The sequence below is a fragment of the Pan paniscus genome, chromosome 20, assembly GCF_029289425.2.
Source record: "Pan paniscus chromosome 20, NHGRI_mPanPan1-v2.0_pri, whole genome shotgun sequence".
Classification (NCBI taxonomy): Eukaryota; Metazoa; Chordata; class Mammalia; order Primates; family Hominidae; genus Pan; species Pan paniscus.
In genome coordinates this window covers 43,618,531-43,630,537 of record NC_073269.2, presented here as the reverse complement: position 1 = coordinate 43,630,537, position 12,007 = coordinate 43,618,531, and the positions used below count along the sequence as shown (strand labels likewise).

General features: G+C 44.6%; 1 protein-coding gene and 1 long non-coding RNA gene across 21 annotated transcripts in view; one reads left to right on the top strand and one right to left on the bottom strand.

Moving 5' to 3' along the window:
- Nucleotides 1-2,299, bottom strand: part of ZNF793 (zinc finger protein 793) — a 91,533-nt gene extending 89,234 nt beyond the window's left edge. For 9 of the 19 annotated variants that reach the window (XM_063600226.1, XM_063600228.1, XM_008960837.5 and 6 more), the window contains exons 1-2: nucleotides 1,389-1,550; nucleotides 293-431 (exon numbers count right to left, since the gene is read on the bottom strand). The gene's annotated coding sequence lies outside the window, so the exon portion shown is untranslated. The other 10 variants (XM_055103126.2, XM_055103122.2, XM_055103132.2 and 7 more) reach the window with 8 other exon arrangements.
- On the top strand, nucleotides 1,609-11,786 carry LOC100994435 (uncharacterized). 2 transcript variants are annotated; one of them, XR_155871.4, is made up of 3 exons: nucleotides 1,609-1,857; nucleotides 2,656-2,849; nucleotides 11,345-11,786. It is a non-coding gene; the product is annotated as an uncharacterized LOC100994435 (long non-coding RNA). The 2 variants fall into 2 exon arrangements; XR_610114.4 differs by lacking the exon at nucleotides 1,609-1,857 and adding an exon at nucleotides 1,977-2,113.
- Nucleotides 11,787-12,007: the final 221 nt, after the last annotated feature.

The window sequence follows — 12,007 nt, the reverse complement described above, 5'->3', positions numbered from 1 at the left end:
CTCATTCTGTCACCCAGGCTGGAGTGCAGTGGTACAGTCTCAGTTCACTGCAATCTCCACCTCTTGGGTTCAAACGATTATCCTGCCTCAGCCTCCAGAGTAGCTGGGACCTCAGGCACCCGCCACCACGCCCGGCTAATTTTTGTGTTTTTAGTAGAGGCAGGGTTTCACCATGTTGACCAGGCTGGTAACTCCTGACTTCAAATGATCCACCCACCTCGGCCTCCCAAAGTGCTGGGATTACAGGCATGAGCCACTGCACACAGCCTACATTATCATTTTAGATACTTACTCAGCAAATTTGTTTTCTAACCACGGGCAAGGTCACATCCATCCCCGCTGTCACAGAGTCAGAATGGATTTCCAGAAACCAGGCTCACTCTTGGGATGCTGTCACAGATGCGTATGTCATTACCTTTGCCAGAAAGAACCTTAAAGGAAACATTAGGAAAAAATATGCATTAGATCCCTAACAAGAATAGAAGCCACGTCTTTAGTAACATGTTACTTTAGATAAGTTTAGCACGCGATCCTTTCAAATTATTTTCATTATGGTAGAGAACAATAAAAAGGGTGTGGGTTCAAAAAAGAGTTTTGAGATGGGCCTTGGTGGAGAGGAACTGGCTGCTATTCAGCTAGGGAGTGTCACCTGAGTGAAATGTGTTCCCACTATGCAGGCTTGCAGCCTCAAATCTGTGATTTTCCCATCCCCAATCTCCACATTTCAGGACCCTCAACACCAACCCCTATAAGTCTCCTAATCAGACACACATAGTGCCCCCAATCACTGGCCTCCAATCTCCAACCCTCAGAGGTTTTCATAGTCACTGATATTCCCATATGTTCAAATCTGACCAGGAGAGACTACAGGTCAGTAACTACAAAGAACACTGATCCGATCTGATTGCCAGTGAAATTACACAGCCCCCAATCATGAACCCACACTGATTGCCAATGATATCCCAACGACTGAGGATCAATTGTTGATTCTCACAGTCCCACTCCCACCCACAGGTGACAGTCCGAATCACTGAGCCTCATTGAGGCGTACCTTTAAGATAAGCACACTTGATTCTATTCTCCATTCCCTGATCTACAAAAGTCCAATCGTTAATACTCTCCGATCCTCCACCGATGATATGAAGTAAGTCTCAATCACCGATGGCCCAAAACATTTCTCCAAACATTCATCACCACTGACCTCCCTCATTTGAACCCCAAAGTTTCCACAATCACCAATTCCAGTACGCAAACTATTACTACCCACAGAACTTAGAACCTCCGATCACTGATCTTCTCGGGCTCCGATCATTAACCTTAAAGCTCTCTAAACCAGTGTCTGAAAAATCCCAACTGACCCCAGACCCATGAAGACCACTATAACTGACCCCATGCACCCTGAAAATCAAGACATTTCACAGAACTCGCATTTATTGATTCCCACACACTCCCAATGCATCTTCTTCAGAGACCGTGCCACTGACTCCCGCAAACCTCTGCCCGCCACCACTGAGGCCCCGCGAGGCTCAGACGCCGAATCTCTTAACCCTTCAGTACCCTTGTCATTGACCCTCACGGGCACCCATAGCTGACCCAGTCGGCCACCGTAGTCGGCAGCTCACTATCCTCCACTGGTCCTAGGTTTGACCGTTTCTCAAACCGTGCCTTCCCATTTATGCTGCATCCGCGCCCTGAATCTGAAATTGGTCGTCCTGCCATGCCGCCTCACCGCGGTATAAGGTCGTCCCATCCTGAATGGCCGGTGCGCAGACTCAATTGCGACTTTGAGGCTGTCAGCCGCCACCCGGCAACCTTCCAGTGAACAGGATTCTGGGTTTCTCAAAGCTGTAATTGGAGGTATGATGGCGACGCCCACTTGACTCCTACCGGGGGCGGCCATGTTTAAAACTGTGCCGTAAAACGGATGATTAAGCCCTTTGCTAGACCAAAAGATAAGGCTATTTTAGGACAAGGAGAAGCAAGTGCCCCTGGATCCCTAAACAGAGATGTCGTCTCTGCTCTTAACTCAGCCTCTCAGATGCCAAAACCTCCTGTGGCCAACATGGTGGCGCCCAGACATCAAAGCTGAGCTTTCTTTGTCTCCGGCAGCCTGGTAAGATGGCCGCGTACATTTTTACCGCTTCTTACGTGCAATGGGTGCAGCCTCTCCTAGGAGCTCCCCTATGGCAATGTGAAACTCTTTCTGAGCCAGCTCTAGGAGTTAGAGAGCAGCGAAGAGACTCGCTTTTAGGGAGACAGAGACAGCCTAAGGACCGGCGTGACTTCACGGAAAGGGCGGAGCCGCAAGGAAAGGGCGGGGCTTCCGCAGCGGGAAGAGATCAGAGTTCTTAGCGCATAATGGAAAGGAAATGTTGAAAGCAAGGTTTTTACCTAAGGAGGCTTGCCCGAGAAGCCGACCTGAGGAAAGAATGAGTGCAAGCAGTTTATTTGGTAGGTGGGGGATGGAGAAGTGAGACGGGAGCGATGGGAACGAATATACAGTGCATAGGTGAGCAGATTAGCTCTGGATCAATGAGGGCTCAGTCAGCTTGGGACCTCTGGGGGATTGTGTAGAAACCACTTCCAAGTTTTCACAACCACCAGGCCGATGAAGCTTACATATGTCTACACCATCTCTCTTCCTAATTGTTTTAGGGCCACTCCAGAGGTGTTAAAGCTCCAGCACTTCCAGCCTGCCTTGTGGGAAAGTCAGGCTGAGTCTGTAGGTGCCTGCAGTTAAGAAGCCAGCGGTCTGCATTTGATTGCTCAGGGGTGGTGGCTGGGTACCAACAGCATTCACTACAGGCCTGCCTTGAATACCACCTAACGCAGTGCTCCGCATATCACAGGTATTGGAACATCTCTAGAAAAGATTGCCTTGTCTTATGAAAATGGCTTTTTAAAAAAATCCTAATTCCAACTGGTCATCCTAGCAACTGATACAATAACTGACCTCCAAAATGTTTCCCAATTATTCCTACCTCCTACTATGCACACTCTTATGTAGTTCCCTCCCACACTGTACCAGGGTTGGACTATGAGACTAATAGAATACAGTAGCAGTGATAGATGTCACTGCTGAGATTAAATATAATAAATGGCACCTTGAGTTCTATCTTAAAGGCTGCTGCCCCCACTTTGAGAGAAGTTAGTTGCCATGTCATGAGGATACCGAGACAGCCTATGGAGAGGCCCACGTAGCAAGGAACTAAGCCCTCCACCCAATAGCCTGTGAGGAGCTGGGGCCTTCCTATAACCAAGTGTATCACCCTTGGAAGCACATCTCCCAGCCCCAGTCAAACCTTGAGATGACAGCAGCCCCTGCCAATAGTTTGACTGCAACTGCGTGAGAGATTCAGTCACAAGCACTCAGCTATAGCAGCTCCTATATTCCTGACCCTCAGAAAGTGTGTAAGATACTACATGTTTGTTGTTTTAAGCTTCTGAGTTTAGGGTAATCTGCTATGCATCAGTAGATAACTTCAATGCTGTGTTAAAATGCTACAATTGACATTTCTTCTTTTTTTTTTTTTTTGAGACGGAGTTTCGCTCTTGTTGCCTAGGCTGGAGTGCATTGGTGCAATTTCAGCTCACCGCAACCTCTGCCTCCCAGGTTCAAGCGATTCTCCTGCCTCAGCCTCCTGAGTAGCTGGAATTACAGGCATGCACCACCACGCCAGGCTAATTTTGTATTTTTAGTAGAGACGGAGTTTCTCCATGTTGGTCAGTCTGGTCTCGAACTCCCGACCTCAGGTGATCCGCCTGCCTCGACCTCCCAAAGTGCTGGGACTACAGGTGTGAGCCACTGCGCCCAACCCCATTTCTGAATTCTTTAAATAAAGTTCCTAAACTTGCGAGATTATTCTGTCAGAGGAGATTATTACCAGTTTCCTCTTCTTCCTTGCGATGGAAAAATTAAAGGCCTATGGCTCTGCTAGATTTTTAAAATTTAACAAAGAGGTCAAGGGTCCTTGCTTCATTTGATTTAATATAAGTGGTTTATATGACAACACTTTGAAGTGATTATAGTAATTAATTTAAAATCACCATTTAGGCTGAGCGTGGTAGCTCACACATGTAATTCCAGCACTTTGAGAAGCCAAGGTGGGCAGATCACCTGAGGTCAGGAGTTCAAGACCAACCCGGCCAACATGTTGGAACCCCGTCTCTACTAAAAATACAAAAATTAGCCAGCATGGTGGACGCCTATAATTCCAGCTGCTCGGGAGGCTGAGGCAGGAGAATCACTGAACCCAGGAGGTGGAGGTTTCAGTGGGCCAAGATTGTGCCATTGCACTCCAGCCTGGGTGAGACTCTGTCTCTAAAAAAACAAAAATAATAATATTGAAGTAAAATGAGTATTTATAAAGTGCCTGTTAAATGCCTGATTGATCACTGGCCTGCTCACTTCAAGGGCTGTTCTTATTCTAGGATTAGGCCAATAAAGCAGCCACAACTGGTAAATTGTCACTCATGAAGGCCAAGGGAAAGACAGCCTTTGAGGGTCTTTTGCTGGGAATTAAACGTTCTGCCTCAAAAACTATACATGTCATTTCCATTCACTAGTCATTGAGACGTCACATGGCCACCCAGGAGTGTGATAGCAGACATATAATCCTACCATAATTCTGGGATGAGGAGAGCTGGAGATATTTTGGAATAACATTAAAGACTGCCACAAACATTGTAAAGATAGTGTTATCATCACGCTTCAAAAGAAACTGCAACACGAGGGTGAGGTGACCTGTCCGTAATCATTCAGTGAGTAAATAAAGCAACAAGGATTCAGAGCTGGGTGTTTCTGTGTTATTCAAAAGTAAAGGATCATTAGCATCATTATTAAATTTTACCCAAAATTTATTAGAACCTAAATATATCTCAGCGACTGAATTGGGAAAAAGAAGACTGAGTACTCCAGTAAAAATAGAGGCTACTCAAGGAGCTGACCTCTGATTGGGGAAGGAGTACACGTGGAAAGAGGAAACAGGTAAAAGAAGAGTACACACTGTAGGACTCCAGTCATGAGAAACTCAAGAACAGGCAAAACACATCTATTGAGTTATAAATCAGAAAGCAGTTGACTCCAGGGGCTATTTTTTTTTTTTTTTTTTTTTTTTTTTCTGAGACAGAGTCTCACTCTGTCTCCCAGGCTGGAGTGCAGTGGTGAGATCTCCATCTCGGACCACTGCAACCTCCTCCAGGTTCAAGTGATTCTCAAGTATTGAGTAATGACGTGGGCCAGGGAACAGAGAAGGAGTGAGAAAAGAAGTAACAGAACTTTATCATAGTCTGCAGAAAGATAGGACCCTGCCAAGGTCATCATTAGCATTTATGGCCTATGACAGTGCAATTCCTCTAGGCAGAGGAATTCGAGAAAGGAGCCTCTAGGCAGACTTAGCTCCAAGGCTCTGGGCTAACCCAACCTGCAGTGACCATCACTTGAACCTCCAGGTTCAAGTGATTCTCGTGCCTCAGCCTCCCAAGTAGCTGGGATTACAGGCATGCGCCATCACGCCCGGCTAATTTTTGTATTTTTAGTAGAGATGTGGTTTCACCATATTAGCCAGGCTGGTCTCAAACTCCTGACCTCAAGCGATCCGCATGCCTCAGCCTCCCAAAGTGCTGGGATTACAGGCGTAAGCCACTGCGCCTGGCTGGGGCTATGACTTTGAAGATAATTTAGGGGGTGAGGAAAATGTTCTATGTCTTGTTTTAGGTGGTAGTTTCATGGGCCTATGTAATTGTCAAAGACTCATCAAAGTGAACACTTATTTGTGTTATTATATGTAAATTATACCTTCATTTTTAAAAGAAAAGGCATACTATTCAGAGTATTGAGTAATGATGTGGGCCAGGGAACAGAGAAGGAGTGAGAAAAGAAGTAACAGAACTTTATCATAGTCTGCAGAAAGATAGGACCCTGCCAAGGTCATCATTAGCATTTATGGCCTATGACAGTGCGATTCCTCTAAGCAGAGGAATTCGAGAAAGGAGCCTCTAGGCAGACTTAGCTCCAAGGCTCTGGGCTAACCCAACCTGCAGTGACCATCAGCTCTCACCTGTTCCAGTGAGCTTATGCCTATAGGTCCAAGCCTTGAACTAAATGTGGTGGCCCTAGACACTGTCATCATTTAAAAGGGTACAGGGCCCCAAATTTGGCCTAAAAGGAGGCACAGCGCTTCCTTGCTCTGGAGCAGAAAGGACCTTACCTGGGCCTGAGTGTTGTTTGTTTGTTGTGGGGGAAAGAAAAATAGATCAGACTGTTATTGTGTTTATGTAGAAAAAGGAAGACATAAGAAACTTCATTTTGATCTGTACTAAGAGAAATTCTTCTGCCTTGATATGCTGTTAATCTGTAACCCTAGCCCCAACCCTGTGCTTGTAGAAACATGTGCTGTGTTGAATCAAGGTTTAATGGATTTAGGGCTGTGCAGGATGTGCTTTGTGAAAAATGTGTTTGCAGGCAGTATGCTTGGTAAAAGTCATCACCAATCTCCAGTCTCGAGTACCCAGGGACACAATGCACTGCGGAAGGCCACAGGGACCTCTGCCCAAGAAAGCCTGGGTATTGTCCAAGATTTCTTCCCATGTGATAGCCTGAGATATGGCCTCGTGGGAAGGGAAAGACCTGACCGTCCCCCAGCCCGACACCCATAAAGGGTCTGTGCTGAGGAGGATTAGTGAAAGAGGAAGGCCTCTTTGCAGTTGAGATAAGAGGAAGGCATCTGTCTCCTGCTCGTCCCTGGGAATGGAATGTCTCGGTGTAAAACCTGATCATACATTCTATTTACCGAGATAGGAGAAAACCACCTTGTGGCTGCTGAGACATGCTGGTGGCAATACTCTTTACTGCACTGAGATGTTCTTGTAAAGTTAAACATAAATCTGGCCTACGTGCACATCAGGGCACAGCACCTTTCCTTAAACTTATTTATGACACAGAGTCCTTTGCTCACATGTTTTCCTGCTGACCCTCTCCCCACCATTACCCTATAGTCCTGCCACATGCCCCTCTCCGAGATGGTCAACATAGTGATCAATAAATACTAAGGGAATTCAGAGACTGGGGCCAGCGCGGGTCCTCTGTATGCTGAGCGCTAGTCCCCTGGGCCCACTTTTCTTCCTCTGTACTTTGTCTCTGTGTCTTATTTCTTTTCTCAGTCTCTCGTCTCCACCTTGCAAGAAATACCCACAGGTGTGGAGGGGCAGGCCCCCTTCAGTTTGTTGCTGGTTTTTTTTTATTTTTATTTTTTGGTGTTTTGTCTGGTTTAGTTTGGCTTTTTGGGTTTTTTTTTTTTTTTAGAGACAGGATCTTACTCTGTTGCCCAGGCTAGAGTGCAGTGGCACAATCATGGCTCACTGCAGCCTTGAACTCCTGGCCTCAAGTGATCCCCCTGCCTCAGCCTCCCAAGTAGCTGGGACTACTGGCACACACCACCATGCCCAGCTAATTTATTTTTATTTTTATTTTTTTGTAGAGATGGAGTCTTGCCATCTTTCCCAGGCTGTGGCCTGAGTGTCAGTAGGACTGTATCTTGGCATGAGTGTAGGGTGCTCTGGATCTGGGTGGGATGTGACCATCTCCTGGATCAAGGTTGATCGTGGAAGTAGCCTGGGATGAGGAGAGGCCACAGCCCATCCTGTCCTCAGAGTATGTGGAGGCAGGGAGAGCACCGGGGCAATGGGTGAAACAAGTATCAAAGTATAATTTTCAAAAACTTACAATTTTTAACTCTTTTACAGATATTCAAAGATTCATTTCACTTATTAGCAAGGGAATTGGAAATTGATTTCCAAGTGAACAGGTATATACATATCTTCAGTGAAAAACAATAGAATCTTCGAATAAGATTGCAAAGTTAGATATAAAACTATTTAATATCCCTACAGGGCAATAAAACCATACCTTTAAGGTTATTTCTTCCGCACAGAATCAATTTGTAGCTATACCAGATGAATATATGAAAATGCATCAATTGTCTGCTGGGCACGGTGGCTCACGCCTGTAATCCCAGCACTTTGGGAGGCCGAGGCGGGCAGATCACGAGGTCAGGAGATCGAGACCATCCTGGCTAACATGATGAAACCCCATCTCTACTAAAAATACAAAAAATTAGCCGGGCATGGTGGTGGGTGCCTGTAGTCCCAGCTACTTGGGAGGCTGAGGCAGGAGAATGGCGTGAACCCAGGAAGTGGAGCTTGCAGTGAGTCCAGATCACGCCACTGCACTCCAGCCTGGGCGACAGGGTGAGACATCTCAAAAAAAAAAAAAAAATGCATCAATTGTCTGCAAGTTAACATCTATTTTTACACCACCTACATCCTAATAAATAACAGTCAATCAAATAAAGGTTCATTACACCAGAGCAATGAATTCTCAACCTGGGGCAGTTTTAAGCCCCAGGGGACATTTGGCAATGCCAGAAGACAATTTTGGTTCTCACAATGGTGGGGGTAGGATACTACTGGCATCTAGTGGGAAGAGGCCAAGAATGCTTCCAGCCACTCTGTGTTGTAGATAACAGTCCTCTGTAACAAAGGATTATCTGGCCCAAAATGTGAACGGTGCTGAGTGTGGGAAAACCAGTCCCTAGAACAGTTTATTAGATTGTGCTGTAGTATGACTTTGCAAAGATATATGGGATAACAAAATAATATTTTTTCCTTATTTCCTAGTGTCATGAGTGGTGCAAGGTTAGAGATATCCAGGGGCACACATGCTTGTATCTTGCCACAATGTCAGGCTTTTATTGATGCTAGTTCAATAACAAAAGCCATGAGCTATGTGGAGTTCCCAAGGAGGCATTCTCCTTAGTACTTCCCCTTCACTCCAGAGGCAGAGCCGTGGGCACACAGGTTCAAGATACTCCAGAAGTCAGTCAATACTGCAAAGCATATATAATAGTGTACTTATTTTTTTTTATTTTTATTTTTTGGCGGGGGTCAGAGTCTCACTCTGTTGCCCAAACTGAAGTGCAGTGGCGTGATCTCGGCTCACCACAACCTCTGCCTCCTGGATTCAAGCGATTCTCCTGCCTCAGCCTCCTGAGTAGCTGGAGTATAGGCACTACCATCCTCAGCTAACTTTTTCTAGTTTTAGTAGAGATGGTGTTTCACTATGTTGGCCAGGCTGGTCTCGAACTCCTGACCTCATGATCCGCCTGTCTCAGCCTCCCAAAGTGCTGGGATTACAGGTGTGAGCCACCGCGCCTGGCCAATAGTGTACTTAATATATAAACATTCTTGGTCAAACATTCTACAACAAAGTAACATTTAATATCAAGAGGAAAAAGAGATAGGAGAAAGGGTTAAGGAACCAGTCCATGGGCAAAGACAAAAGAGGTCCTAGTCTGGACTAGGCAGTCCATCAGTCTTGCAAGAAAGAGTTTTTGATGTGGCACAGCCTTCCACAGCAGTTGCCAAGTTCTTATCATGAGTAACTACAAGATAGTGTCAGTTAAGACGGCCGTTTCAAGCTGCTGAAGCCCTAATCTTTTATAGTCACAGAGTCCTCTGGTGAGAACTGATGATGGAAGAATGTGCTTGTTCATGTCCTTAACTGGTTGGATGCGGTCTTTATTCTTTTTTTTGTTTATTAAGCAAAACATCCTGTTGGCGAAGTGTTCTATGAAAAATGAAATGGAGTCTTTTTCTAAGATGGAGTTAGGTATGTCAAAGGTGCTCTATACATCTAGTTTTTGATAATTTATTATTATTATTATTTTTTGAGACGGCGTCTCACTCTGTTGTCCAGTCTGGAGTGCAGTGGCACGATTTCGGCTCACTACAGCCTCTGCCTCCCAGGTTCAAGTGATTCTCCTCCCTCAGCCTCCTGAGTAGCTGGGACTACAGGCACACACCACCATGCCCGGCTAATTTTTGTATTTTTAGTAGAGACTGGATTTCACCATGTCGGCCAGGCTGGTTTTGAACTCCCGACCTCAGGTGATCTGCCTGCCTCGGCCTCCCGAAGTGTTGGGATTACAGGCATGAGCCATGGCGCCCAGCTGATAATTTTTCTTAACACCAAATTGGCAAACTGCTGATAATTGCTGAATTGGTGTAATTAATACATGATGATCTATTCATATTTTTTCTCTGTTTTTATGTATGTCTGATTTTTTTCTATATTAAAAAGTGAAAAGAAAAAGAAAAAAACAGTAGATTCTAGTCTGTTAGCTTATGGTCAATGCTATCTATAAGTGACCACAATTAAAGATCATATTAGGAAATAATATTTAAGTCTAGAGGTTCCTTTTTTATGACCTGATCTCCATACTTGGTTCATCTCCAGTTGTTCTCAATTCTTTTTTTTTTTTTTTTTTTTTTGAGATGGAGTCTCGCTCTGTTGCCCAGGCTGGAGTGCGATGGTGCGATCTCGGCTCACTGCAATCTCTGCCTCTCAGGTTCAAGCGATTCTCCTGCCTCAGCCTCCCAAGTAGCTGGGACTACAGGTTCCTGCCACGATGCCCAGCTAATTTTTGTATTTTTAGTAGAGACGGGGTTTCACCATATTGGCCAGGCTGGTCTCGAACTCCTGACCTTGTGATCCACCCGCCTCAGCCTCCCAAAGTGCTGGGATTACAGGCGTGAGCCACCACACCCAGCCTGGTTGTTCTCAATTCTAACTACATCTTAAAATCACCCAAAGAGATTTTTAAAATCCCAATTCTTGGGCACCTCCAGAAATTCTGGTTTGATTTTCCTGGGGTAAAGCCCTGTTTTTCTTTTTTTCCTTTTTATATTTCACCAGGTATGGGAAGCTTTGGATTCATAAGCTCAGTAAATTAAGGAATTTCACATTATGAACTTAATTTGAGATGGGTTGGACTGGTGATACCTGGAAGGGGTAAATGAGAATCCACTCTGGAGGCACTTTATGCCTGAGGGAGCATCCACAAATAATTTTTCAGGTACAGTGACCAGCAAGTTGTCACAGATATCCAGCATGCAAGGGAATAGAACCACATGAATGAGATCAAATAGAAACAACAGATAGTATAAGCAGATTCATCTAAACAGAGTAGCTTTGAACTAGGGATGTTGCTTTGATTTGGGTTCGAGGCCCTCATTCAACTTCTCTTAGCCCACAATGGTGAGTCTTCAAGAAATATGAATATACATTACAGTTGCAACTAGCCCTTGTTATCTGCTAGCACGTAGATACCATTGCATCATAGAACCTACCCCTGCCTCCAAAGTCTTAATAGGAGCTGTAGTAGTTGCCTCTGTTTAGATTATGGGGTTTATTTCCCACTCTGTCCTCTATATGTGGTACTAGATATTGTTTATTTCTAATCAGCACTAATTTCTACCTCTTTTTGCGCTCTTACCTTTGTTTCAGGGGCTGGAAACCTAACAATTTCACTTCCTAGACAACTTGCTAAAAGTCACCTAAAGACAGTCTGGTTACTGCCAAAGATATGCTTTCAAATAAGATTTGGATAAAGAAGGGAGGTAGATGCCTTTTTTCAGCAGTGGAGTGATGTCTAGACCAGTAGATGTACGCATCTAAGTGAATTCATCACCAGCAACAATTTCCAGAAACTTCCTGACCTCCAGATTGCAGCTTCATTAGTGTGAGTTTAAAGCCAACTAGATGCCATTCTCAGATTCCACGCATATGGCCAAGGGTCCAGGAAATAAGAAGAAACAGTATTGAGGGGTTGGTGTTATGGGGCATTTACTTGAATTTTCTATGCTATAATTGTCTCATCTTTAAAACGGTGATAATAATAAAATTGTCAGTTATTAAATAAATTAAAACAGTGAAAAAAAATTTCTTCAAGGTTCTTTCTTTTTGCTTTCATTAACAGTTTCTCAAAGCCTTTCCAGTTTCTGCCCATTCTCATGTGTGAGGTTTTTCTTATGGGCATATTCTACTTTCAGTTTTGTTTGTCCAAACTCATCAAACTTCATCCTTAAGATTGATGTATTTTATTTTATTTTTATTTATTTATTGAGATGGAGTCTCACTCTATCACCAGGTTGGAGTGCAGTGGCGCCA